At 44.5% G+C, this 13,698-nt stretch overlaps 1 protein-coding gene across 4 annotated transcripts in view; it reads right to left on the bottom strand.

Annotated features, from left to right (window-relative positions):
• NOS1 (nitric oxide synthase 1) overlaps nucleotides 1-13,698 on the bottom strand; it is a 1,315,983-nt gene that overhangs the window by 612,281 nt on the left and 690,004 nt on the right. The gene's annotated exons all lie outside the window — the stretch shown is intronic.

Below are 13,698 nucleotides of genomic sequence, written 5' to 3' on the forward strand. Positions count from 1 at the left end.
CGTAGCCCACGGCCCATTTCTAGTAGGGGGTGTAAGGGGGGAGTCTTATTTTCATTTTGTTTCTCCTTTCTCTTTGCCATTATGCGCTTCGCTAACATATCTTCTTCCTCCATGCGCTGCTCTTTTGTGCTTCAGAGCGGCTCCCAAATTGTAAGCAAGCAAAAGGCTGAGCTCCCAAACACAGGCAGTGGCAGCGTGTGGCGTTAACTCCTGGCGCCAAACTCCTAGCTGGAAGAGAGCGAGGAAGGACCGGGCCAAATGACACAAAACAAGAGCTGGGTAGAGTTAACGCCCATTGGCTCCAAGAAGGAGGCACGCGCGCCATCTGCTCACGCGCACTCAATGAGGTGAGCCAGGAAAAAAGCGAGCCTGCAATGTGTGGATTAATAATAGTGTCATCTACTGTACCCTTCTTGTTCGTGTTTTCTCTCTGTGGCCTCTTCCTGGCGGCGCCCCTCTGCCTCTCTACCACCTCATTAAAAGCATTTCCGAGGACGGATGCTGCCATCTTGAACTCTTGTAACCCGAGTTTCCCTTTCCTGCACTGAGCTTTGAAGCAGAATCTGAGCAGCCTCAGCGCTACACAAAACTAAAATGAATACAAGTATATCCCATTACCTATCCGTAATAGTCAATGTTTGATGTCAATGCAGTTGGTTTAAAAGAAAGATTTTGGGGTGGTCCCTGTATGCCAGCTGCTTTTCTGTGACATATTAAGTGTAGCGCTTGCTGTTGACTTCCGTGCATGCCTCTTGACTAACGAATCTATATTGTGGGAGGGCCGACTTAACCCTGTACCCATCTGAATTCAGCATGTCCTTACCCTTTAAACTGGTTGAAAATAGCACCTATCATTTTCACTGTCATAAGGCTAAAAAGCTGTGCTTTTAAGAGCGATGTAAAAATAAGGTATTGTTATGGTTATATAGTGAGGGGAATGATATTATGAGTGGTCATTACCCACCAGGAGTCAAATGTGATTTAAGGGTGTCACCAAAGGTATTTAAATCTATTTAACGTGTATCATTTGATAGTGTATGTGTAATAAATGCACTTTTTATTTTTATAAGAACAAACACTGATCTGTCTGGTCCCAGCTAAATATGCTGAATTCGTTCCAGTGCAATTTGTCAAAACCGCGACACAATTCTGCAGCTCCTGCACCATGTCTACTTTTTGTTCTCAACAGCAATATGCAGGCGGTGAGTGGGCATTTTTTATTTTCTCTTCCAGCATGGGTCCAAAACAAAGGGCAAGTTTAAAGGGCCATCAGCCCTCCTTTTGTTCGAGGATAATCCTGGCTGAAAGCTATCTGCAGCCTAATACTTAAATGCAAAATACAAAGGGGAAACAAAGGCCCACAGTTTGTTTTCCCTCCCCACTTACTTAAGAGAAACTACTATTTGAAGGCAGGTTTTTTATTTTGTGCACCTTCTATATGCAAGAGATAAGCATGCACTGTATGAATGCCCGGTGTATCAGTACGCACAAGCATTTACATAAATCATTTAAGTAGCACTTGCTAAATGTCTTATTTCATATTTTTATAGAGCTATTCATCCCCCTGTAGGGTGTCAGAGCGCTTTACATCACACACACATCCTTTGACAATAAGTCATACAACTGTGTGGTGTAAATCAGTGTAGTGGAAGTTATATAACAGAAAGAGTGTTTCAAGGTGTAGGAGTGACACATTGTCTTTAATGGTAGGGGTGCTACACTAAGATTGTATTGCTGAGAGAAAAACAAAGTCAGGATTTAAAACATAACAGAGTGCTTGGGGTTGTTATTTATTACCACACAAAAAACCCGTTTTAGCAGCCTTATAATAACAGATTGAGAAAAACAATAAAGGTTCCTTACCCACGCCTTGCAGTTTGCATACAAGTCCTTGCTGCCCGTTCATAGCTCACTGTGCTATATCAGAAGGATTGCACTTTATGAACATTAAGTAATAAAAGGATCTCTGTATCAAAAACAGTGATCCACTTACCTATGTACATAACGTAATAATCTGTCACCTGCATGTTACACAATGTGCTTTGCAGGAGATACAGTAGCTCTCTATACTTTTTTTAGGGAGTCTAAACAAATCACAGATCTTTCCAGCAAGTGTTTGACCACCAGAGTTATCTTACACTAAACCACATGCTTGCACCTCAACCACAGTCGCCTCGCAGACACTTTGTGACACCTTAGCTACCCATTTTGAAACTAAAATAGAGAATATCTATTGTTTTTTCCATTATAATTTTACTTCACCAATCGAGATCTGTCCCTCTAACTCCACTTGTAACAACACTCTTGCAGCATTATAGAGGTTTGAGCCTATTGCACAAAGTCAATTGCTAGATTTACTAGCAAAACCTAAATCTGGCTCTCCCTCGGACTGGTGTACCCCGCATATTATAGCTGCACTTTCCATCCTTCTTGCTCCATCAGTTACATCTTTATGCAACCTATCCTTGTCCTTAGCGGCTGTGCCTCTGGAATGGAAAGCCACCAATGTTACATCCATCTTTAAAAAAAAATGTATGCTGATCCTAAAGGGACCTGCCAACTATTGTCCTATCTCTCTCCTTCCTTTGATAGGCAAGGTTCTTGAGTCTCATGTTAACAAACAGCTTTCCTCCTATCTGGAGAGTCACCATCTGCTGGACGCGTCTCAATCGGGTTTTTGACCCTCCAGCAGCACAGAAACTTCTCTCCTAGTGGTAGTAAACTCATTTAGCCTATCCTTGGATGCAGATACACCAGCAATGCTAGTCCTTCTTGACCTGTCAGCGGCATTTGATACCATTCCATCTGGATTCAACACATCTATGAGATAGGAATTCAGGGAACTGCTCTAAATTGACTCGTAGATTTCCTTAAAGACAGGACTCAAAGGATTAATCTTGGCCCTTTTTAATCCAAGACTCTGTCTCTGGGCAAGGTGGTTTCCCAGACCTCCGCGGTGAGCCCTACGCTCTAACATCTCTGTTGCTCCCCGTGCTCAGATAGTCAAGTCCTGCGGCTTTGAAATGCTCTCTTATGCAGACGATACCCAATTAGTCATCTCCTATGGAAAGGACATTGAGAATGTTAAGAATTGTTTTATTGCCTACATGAGGAAAATTGCCACGTGGATGTCCCTGAACTGTCTTCAGCTAAACGAGCACAAAACAGAGATCCTGTTTGGCAAAGCACAGCTCCACTGGACAGATGAATGGTGGCTCCTTCACCCAGAAACTCAGTGAGAAATGTGGGTACTCTGCTAGATAATAAGCTATTGATTAAGGACCAGGTGAAATCTATTTGTGGCTTGTGATTCAGGACAATATGCCTTCTCAAGAGGATCTTTGTGGCTTCCGCTGAACTCTTAGAAAACCCTTATCCAAACTCTGATAATCAGTCACCTTGTGTTAAGAAATGGGGGTCTCTAATTGATAGAGGTTTGCACCTTTGCTCAAGTAGGGACCCTTCTTCCTAGTTAGGGTAAGAGGGATACACTTCTAAAATAACCCCTGCTCAACCCCTTGGAAGCTTGGCACAAGCAGACAGGCTCATCTCAGAGTCAGTGTGGAAAGCATTTGTGAACACATACAGTAATAAAGTGAAAACACCACAAATGGACACCACACCAGTTTAGCAAAATAAGTAATCTTTATCTAAACCAAACAATACCAAAACGATAAACCTCCACAATACAGTAATAAAATATAACTTTCAAATTGTAGAAATAGCTCTGTTCAAAGCAAATTTCAGATGCAACACTTCACACAAAGTACCTTGGATGCGTCGCGCGCACAAACAAAAAGGGTCGCAGGAAAGGTGATGAGTCGGTTCCTTACACACAGGGAAGGTGATGCATTGGTTACTTGCTTTGGGGGAGGTGATGCATCGGTTCCTTACCGGAGAGGAGGTGATGCGTCGGTTTCTTACTGCATCCCCCAAGGCGACAGACCTGGTGCCTTGATGCGATGTGTGATGATGCGTGGGTTCTTGCAGCCGCACATCAGGGCTTGCGTCAAAATCAGTGCAGTGATCTCAGATTTCGGAGGTCGGGTACCCGATGCAGTGTGTGGAGATTTCTCAAGCATCAGTTTCTTCGGCTATGCGTCAGAAACAGGTACAGATGCGTTGTGCTTCTGGTCGTTGAGTTGCTTTTCCAGCTCCCACAGCCAGAACAATTTCAGAGGCCCAGAACAGTTACAGGCACCTCTTGGCAGGTCAGTACTCCCAGCAAGGAAGTTCAGGGGAGCTGGGGGTGAAGTTTTTGTGTCCCGAGACTTCAGAATAGGAGGCAAGCTCTTCTTAAAGCCCTTGGAGATCTTCCTCAAGCAGGGGACCTAGCACACAGCAAAGTCCTTTTCCCTTTCCTTGTCAGAAAGTAGCCACTGCAGGCCGACCCCAGACAGCAAACAGCTGATGTTCCTCTCGATGTCCCAGAAATGATCTAAAGGTCTGGGGGTCTGGGCCCCTCTTTTTAAAATACAGAATCCTTTGTTCTCTGTGGCAGAGAAGCTCTTTGCCCAGCCAAAACCAGTTCTGCCCTTCCTGGCAGGAGGTGGAGATAGCATTGTCCTTGGTAGACCAGGCTCATTCAGGTGTGAAAGAAATCTCCTCCCTCCTACTTTGAATGCAGCCATTGTCTATTCAGCCCAGCCCTGACTAGTCCTGCAAAGGTAGGACACACCTCAACTCCCCAAGTGGCTGCCTGAACAGAATGCACATCCCCAGCCCTGTCACTCCAAAGCCAGAAAGTCAATACACAACCCGAGCAGAGGCACACTGGATGGTTAGGCAAGAAAATACCTACTATCTAAAAGTGGTATTTTCAAACCCAGAATGTAAAAATCACCCTTACTAAAAAATGTATCTTAACATTCTGAGTTCAGGCATATCAAACTTTATTTTCCTATCTTGTTCCCATGGGCAGTAATGCTCATAAGATGTTATGAGCAAACACCTTATTCTATCCCATGGGACAAATTGCCTTACAGTAGTGAAAAATTTAAATAGGCAGTGTTTCACTATCAGGACATGCCAGGGCATGTCCTACTTTTTGACATACACTGCACCCTGGCCCCGGGGGTACCTTGGGCCTACCTTAGGGGTTGACTTACATGTAAGAAAAGGGACCGTTAGGGCCCTGCAAGTGGGTGCACTTGCCAGGTCGAAATGGCAGTACTAGACTGAACACATGCACCACAATGTCAGGCCTGAGACCTTGTTGCAAGGCTGCTTGTGTAGGTGGCACAATCAGTGCTGAAAGCCTACTAGCAGCATTTGGTTTACAGGCCCTGGGTGCATACGTTGCACTGTACTAGGGACTCAACAGTATACCAAATAAATCATTCATGGAAACATCCATCCATAACAACAATTGACAAAGGGAGCACTTGCACTTTGGCACTGAACAGCAGTGGCAAAGTGCCCAAAGCATCCAGACCAGGAAAAACAAAGTCCACACACAGCAAAAGCGCAGGAGGCAAAGGCAAAAATACAGAGGAAACCCACACCATTGATGCCAGGTCTAACACCTTGACTATGGTAATGCACTTGTTGTAGCATCCAATGAATCCCTCCTATCTAAAATGCAGGTGGTACAAAACACTGCAGCTCATTTGGTTAACAAACGGCCACAGGGCACGTCTTCTGTTCCTCTGTGTTAGACCTGCCATTTCTTGGTGTGATTACCCCTGACTTTTTGCCTCTACCTCCTCTATTTTTGACGCTGTGATGGATTTCGTTTTACTGGCTTAGATGCTTTGGGCACTTTGCCACTGCTGATCATTGTCAAAATACAAGTGCTCCCTGTAAAAAGTGTTATGGTAATTGGTTGTCCATAATTGGTATGTTTGTCTTACTGGTAAAGTCCCTAGTAAAGTGCACTATGTGTGCCAGAGCTGGTAATACAAATGCTACTAGTGGGCCTGCAGCACTAATTGTGCCACCCACATTAAGTAGCCCTAAAAAGAGATCTCAGGCCTGCCACTGCAGTGCCTGCGCACAGTTTGTTAACTGCCTTGTTGTCCTGACAAGTGCACCCACTTGCCAGGCCTTACCCATCACTTTTTATGCACATCAGACACCCCTATATTAGGCTCAAGGTATCCCCCTGGGCAGAGTGCAGTGTATGTGAAAGGTAGGACATGTCCTGAGATGTGTACCATGTCCTGACAGTAAAATACTGCCAAATTAGTTTTTCATTGTTGCAAGGCCATCTTGCCCATAAGACAGAATGGGGAATGCTGGGTCCCATGGTTCCAGCATATCTTCCCATAGGCATAAGATGGAGGGATTAAGTTTAGTGTGCTTAAATTCAGAATTTAATAACATCTTTCTATGAAGATGGTTTTTAAATTGTGTGTTTAGAAACCACACTTTTAGAAGTGGCTGGTTTCTTGTCCTAGCCTTCCTGTGTGTCTATGCCTGATTGTGTATTGACTGTCTGGGTTTGGATGTGACAGGGTCTGGGGAGTGTACTGACACCAGGGAGGAGTAGGTGAGACAGCACAGGCTGGCCTGCATTTGGTGTAGTGGGAGGCAAAGCCCCTTTGATGTGAAGAGGCCTGGGCTGCTGCCACAAAGGAATGGCTCCACCGCCTGCAGAGTGTCTGAGGCCCAGACCCTCACTATCAAAGAAAGAATGTGTGCACTGGCAGGAAGACACCCAGAACTGGTTTGGACCAGGCTCAGAGCCCCCTGAACACAAAGACTTCAAAGGCATTTAGGGGAATAAATGTAAGAGCTGAAACCCCTGAACTCAAGGCTGAAATCCAGACTGGAAAAGGATTGAAACTACTTCGTGTTCAAGAGGAACCTCTGCCAAAGGAGAACAGCTGAAGAGAATGAAGAGAATGACTGTCCTCACTGTGTGTTTTGGGGCTGGCCTGCAGTTTGCTGATTTGACTAAGGAGGGGACAACGGAATTTGCTGTGTCCCCCTGCTTGAGAGGACTTTGCTGTATCCTGAAGTAACTTGTCTCCAAGGGGCCGAGGAGAGCTGGTCCACTGTTGTGGAAACTCAGGAGCATCAAAGTTTCCAACCGTGTCTAAGCGACGCTTGGTGCGTGTGCTTTTGCACGCCTGAGACTGCCGTGTGGTCTGTGGTGCTGTTTACAAGGTGCCCCATGACTGCATTGCCCCCGCAGCGTGAAACATCGTCCACGCTGCTGCATTGCTGTTTGTGGCTCGGGCTGTCATCGCAACTGAGGCTGTGAGTGAGGATCGCCACCGCGGGCCCAAGCCGCAACGTGCTAAAGGATTTCTTGAAGATAAGGAAGCTGCAAGGCGAAAGGGATCGCGATTGTTGTTCGCCAAGAGGAATCTGCCCAAGATAATCAGTGAAAAAGAAGGCAGTGCAGTAAAGCCGTCCGGCTACAGCGTCGCCTAGCAACGGAGCTGCAACGTCATCGGGCCGCCCAGCAGGTCATCCGACGAGTGGAGAGAGAGAGCGCGAGGCAGAGCACCCCCCAGGTAAGGCTTGGACTCCGGTCGGGAGCCGCAACCGTGTGTGGCCTGGGGAGGCGTGCAAGAGGAGTACAGGAGTGCTCCGATATCTCCCCCGCTGCACCGCGTTAGACGTGCTGAGTCCCCGAGCGGCCCGTAGCTGCCCAGCAGTACCGGGGCCACCTCTTTAAGCGTATGACCGTTGTCTCTGTTGTTGGGGCCTAGTGGTGCCAAAGTTGACCGCGCAGATTGGCTTATAGCATTATTTCCTGCATTAGGAACTGCCTGATTCTTGCATTAGGAACTGCCCGATTCTTGCATTACAAACTGCCCGATTCTTGCATTACGAACCGCATTATTCCTTGCATTACGAACTGCCTGATTCTTGCATTACGCACCACATTATTCCGTGCATTACGAACTGCATTATTCTTGCATTATGAACTGTGTTATTCCTGCGTTACGAACTGCATTAGAACTTGCATTAAGGACTGTCTTATTACTACATTACGAACTGCATAGCATTGTATTAGGACTGCATTAGATCTTCGTGAATTGCTCATTATTACTGCAAGAACCTACAAGTGATTGTTGGCCTAATAACCGGCAAAGTGAAATATTACGAATACGCATATGTTGGATTTCTATAGTTTGGTCTCATCGTATTCCTTTTGATAAAGATACCGCTATTTTCATAAAACCAGTGTGGTGTCCATTTGCGGTGTTATCACTGTGTTACAGGGAGTGTGGTTGCAAATACTTTTCACATAGCCTTGGAGATGAGCCTGGCTGCTCGTGCCAAGCTACCAGGGGGTGAGCAGGGGTTATCTGAGAGTGTGTCCCTCCTTTCCCTGACTAGAAGCAAGGGTCACTATTTAGACTAAGGTACCTACCTCAGCCAACTAGAGACCCCCAGTTCTAACACTCTGCTTAAATCCCTTCCCTGCCTCCCTATAAGGAAACAGGAATTTTTCAAACTCCTCTACCTAACGCATAAGTCTTTGTCAGGAAAAGGACCCAAATATGTACGGGATAAACTTATTCCATATCTTCCTAGAAAAAAATATTAGATCTAGGAATCAGCTTCTTCTCTGTCCTTGGCCTATTCGTACGTCTAGGTTTGGTGGACGAGCTTTTTCTTATCTGGCTCCCTGGCACTGGAACAAGCTTCCTTTGTTCGTTAGGGCATGCCCTGAGTTTCAGGTTTTAAAAAACACCAAAAAACCTGGTTGTTCTAATGGCTGCTTCTTTACTTGTCTATCGCTTCAGTTCAGAGATACCCCTTCCTGGGCATTTTGCTGCGCTATATCAAGTATCCATCAGCAATAACAATTAATATTCCCTGAGATTTTCTGGGCACACAAAGTCCTCCGCAACAGATGCTTCAACCCAGTAAGATATTTTAAAATGCAGACTTTGCAAACAATTAAGCCAGAAGAGATTTTCTGTCACATTTCTCCCGGTGCATGTTGGCATGTTGGAAATGGCCCTTGCTGCAGGGTTTCCCCAAAACGTTTTGCCTTCCTCCTCCTCATGTTGCTGAATTTGTTTTGTTGGCTTTAGGAGTCTGCACTTTACCACTGCTAAGCAGTGCTAAAGTGCTTGTGCTCTCTCATTACAACATGGTAGAATTGGCTTATACAGAATTGCAATATTAATTTACTTATAAGTCCCCAGAAAAGTGAAATGCATGTGCCAAGAGCCTGTACGTGAAGTGCTGCTAGTGGGCCTGCAGCACTGATTGTGCCACCCACTTAAGTAGCCCTTTAAACTTGTCTCAGGCCTGCAATTGCAGAGCATGTGGGTGCAGTTTAAACTGCCATCTCAAGCTGGCAAAATAAACCTCTTGCCTGACCCAAACCTTCCATCGTAATACATATAAGCCAACCCCTGGGTAGGTCTTGGACAGCCCAGAGGGCAGAGTGCAATGTATTTAAAAAGTAGGGCATGTACTTTTACGTTTACATATCCTGGTAGTGAAACATTCCTAAATGAATTTTTCACAACTGCAAGGCCTATATCCCTCCTACAATAACATTGGAATTACCTTATTACAAGAAGAATTTCCAAATGGGAATATATACCCGATTTATGTTTGGTGTATTTGGGATCCTAATTTCAAATCCTAATTTATGGTAAAGTCGGATTTTAAATTACAATTCTGAAAATTGCACTTTTAGAAAGTTGCCATTTTCTTGCCCAAGTCATTTGGTGCCTGTGACCTGTCTCTGGTCACATTTCTGAGTGTAGTTAGCACTTGAGCGTTGCGTATGCCCCCTCACAGCCACACACAATGGGAGCTTAGGTGTGACTGAGTGGGCTATCCCTGACAGGATGGGAGGGAGGATTTGGGCCCAGCATCGCTTACACCTCAATAGGCTTTGTCCTGTCCCCCAAGCAAAGGGCTGCATACCCCGGTAGTTAGTCTGGAGCCAGGGCTGGCAGGGCAACTGTTCACTTCAAAGGCATGTCTCTAGAAGTTTCTCCACACTTCAAAGGTACAATTGTGTATAAAAGAAGGATCTCAGACACCACCACTTCAGTACACTTTCTGGACCTGTGGATACTCCTCCAGGAAGAAGAACTGCTGTGCTGTTGAATAGACTGCCAATCTGTTGGACTACTACTCTGCTGGACTCCTGTTTTGCGGTGCTGTCACGGTTGTTCCTGTCAACGCATATTGCTGCTTGGTGTAGTGTTGCGTTAGCATGAATCAACCTTGTACCAAGCAGTTTTATTTTTTTATTTTGAAAAAGAAAATCCCAAAAGGGGACTTTCTTTTAAAAAATAAATGAAATAATGCTCCCCTCACCATGGGAGTGTGCCTGGCGATGATAGACAGTAATGGTTGCATGTCCGTCCATCTAAATATGGCAGGTGGACACGTAGCTGTTTCTCCGATGGCCCTTACTCTGTCGGGCTGTCCGAAAGGTCTGGCTATGGCGGTGACAGAGTAGTCATCGCCGTAGAGAAACCTATGGTCTGCACAAAATTAAATTGGGCAGGCAGACCATTATGCTGGCAATGTGTACTCTGTTGCCATTGTGATGGAGTATACACCACACCAACATAAATCGGCCAGAGTTTAAAAAAATTGAATGTATAGGTTGACTGTCAGACTGCTTTTCACAGCTCTACCCCCTTTTTGTTGCCTACTTTGATCCCCAATTTAAGGATTACCAAATTAAAGTTTTTTTCAATTCCAGTACTGTTCATAGTGTTATATTTTAAACCAGAAAAACTCTGATGACATCATCCAAACTACTGCTGTTCAATGTACATTATAAAACAGTTACGGATTTCATGTATGCAAAGAAGTATTTAATGGCACACAATCGTATGAATGATAAATTACATGGACATATGTGCATACATAAAATGATTATAGTAAATCCCACTCCTTAAAGACACCAATGACCCCATATGTAAACAAGTAACTACTACCCCTAGTTAACATCCTGTACAGAACTGTTCACAAAGATCACAGTCCAACCAGACACTAAATCCTCATTATGTGGCCTAAGTGCTAGTATGCACAGCCTTTGCCCTGTGCACAGCAATTTACGGAGAACAAACTTCCTCCACATACCCAATGCACCCTTAGTTAGCCAAGCTCCTACAATGCACAGCCTGCATCCCCTGCAGAAGCCTTCAGAAAAAGGTTATATTTTCCAGACAAAAAAGCTCCCTTAGATGATCAAGCCCCAACTTCGCACAGCCTTCGCCATGTGAGCAAGCCTTTACAGAGAGCACACTCCCTCTAGACACCCAAGCCTCATTAGGGGATGAAGTCCATACTACCCAATGACTTTGTCTTGTGGACAACTCATCATAGAGAGCCAACTCACTCCACAGACCCAAACCACATTAGGTGGTCAAGCCAGTGCTAAGCACAGCCTTCACTCTATGCACTTCTCTTCATAGACAGCCCACTCCTCCCAGGCAAAAAGGACACATTAAGGAGGCCAAGCATATTGTAAATGCTTACACTTGTTATACAAAAGGTATAGAACATTTGCTCAACATTTAGCTTAGTAAATACTTTTCATTGTGATAAGTGTACAGCAAACTGTTACACTCTTTGGATGATCTCAGTAGTGAAGTCAAAAATGGTGTCATTTAAAATGTCATGAGCAATGTCGTTGATGAGGTCACTGAACACGTCATGAGAAAGGTAATATATGAGGTCATACGCAGAGCATAACACAAGTTACACTTAACTCACGAATTTCAGTGTTTTTTCGGGTTTAAAACATAACAGTGTGACTGACATTGTCAACTAACTGTAATGTCCCTTTTACTTTTGTTTTTTCCCAGTTAATTTGTAGTTTTGTTTAATGCAAGTTCATGTCTTTTTTCTATACCCAACTATATAACTTTATCCTTTTCAGAGTATGTATATATATACACACACACAGAAGATCACTCCAACGAAGAGATCAGAGGACACATCGGGGAATTCAAAAGGCGACCATTTATTCACAGAATGCGAGGCATAATGCATTTCGGCGTGAGCCTTCCTCAGATGCCTTAACACACTGGGTCACACTCGCACCCTTCTTTGAGCATTCCACGGCCCTCCCATTGGCGGGAGTTCAGCTGGCTCCGTTAGAAATGGCCTGCAGCTTCAGCCTTATGGTAAAGACTGCAGATCCCAGCATACCTCTCCTCGGTAAGTACCGATTGTGGAGCCACCTCATGCTTGATATTATATATATATATATATATATATATATATATATATATATATATATAATTTATATAGGTTGTTATAGCTAGGACCTAGTTTCTATAGGAAAAGCGTTTTTTGGCTTGCCAATATCTTTGGCGCCGTTTGACCAATCCTCAGGAAATTTTCCAAAAAAAAGTGTCAAGTTGGGTCTTATTGTGCATGGAATGTTTTGGGGTGATCTGTCAAGCGGGGGCTGACAAAAAGGGAGGTAAAAAATTGTGTGTTTCCCATGTTAATTCCAATAGGGATTTTGAACCAGACTACAGCCCGAACTGCTGGATGGAATTCCACCATATTTGGCAGAAAGGTAGCTCTTGATCCAGAAAGCACGTGTTTGCTTATTTGGTATAATTCTGTTCAGTAGTTTTAGAGTTATTAAAAAACTTAATTGGCCTATATAGGGACGTGCATCCTCCGAGGCTTCGACAGTCCCCTTGCTGATAACTGATTGGCTGCCAACACTTCAAACCAGGAAGTGTTGGCAGCCATTTTTGGACTCTGCCTCAGTCGAGTACCCCAAAAAACGTTAAAAAAATAAAAAATGGGGCATGTTAGGAATACCCTGATCTTTTAGCCCTGGTCCTGGCAAAAAACATTTTTAAACATTTTAACAGCAAAATCGCGACAGTTGCGAATCTGTTGCAAACATTTTTAAAAAACAAAGCAGCATGGGCTCCTGCGCTGGTTTGTAAGTGTGACCCCGGCTGGGACTGGTCCCTGGGGCTTAATTTTATGGATAGCATGGGGAGGGAGGCACATGTGCCCCCCCTCCCTCCCCAGGCCTATTTCTGCCAAGGGACCCCATCCCATGGGGCCTGGCAGTTTTACAAAACTGCAGTAGGCCGATTTTGTCAGCAGGAAATGTTTGCTTCACATTATCTTGGCTGATGTACATTTCCCCCTCCACCCCCAGGCTGGGGGCTTTCCTATCTCCGCCCTTCTGACAAGGGAGGTTCAGCCATCTCGATAATAATATCCTGGTGGGCGAAAGTAAATTCCGTAACAGCAGATATGACTGCCGACAATCCAATCACAGTCACCTCGACTCTTTGGTACATATAGAAAGGGGTGTTCGGACCTGCTTCCCAACTCAACTCAGAAATGAATTGCTATGAAGGGTTTTAAAACACGGAGTTGTGATAATTGTGTTTAGCGAACCTCTGTTCATGGCTAGCAGCTGAAAGCTGCATTCAGCCACATGCAGCACTATAGCATCAAGAAAACATGCATATAATGTTTGGTTTCCTTCAGAAATCTTTGAGAAATAGTGCACTTTTGTAGGGGTGCTGACCAATATCAGTTGGGGTTACAGAGGATCGCTTTGCTGCCGTGGAACGGAAATAGAAAGGTTCTATATCTCAGTGTATTGAGTATTCACGGATTAGATTTTTATGAAATCTGCAAAGCAGTGCATGAAAGAAGATCTCAATGCTTGGTTGCAAGGCATCAAAATGTAAGTATTTTAGTTAAGTTATAATAACAATTACTTTGTCTCTCATGTCTCATGAATTATAGCCCAACAGCTGAGCA

The sequence above is a fragment of the Triturus cristatus genome, chromosome 11 (assembly GCF_964204655.1).
Source record: "Triturus cristatus chromosome 11, aTriCri1.1, whole genome shotgun sequence".
Classification (NCBI taxonomy): Eukaryota; Metazoa; Chordata; class Amphibia; order Caudata; family Salamandridae; genus Triturus; species Triturus cristatus.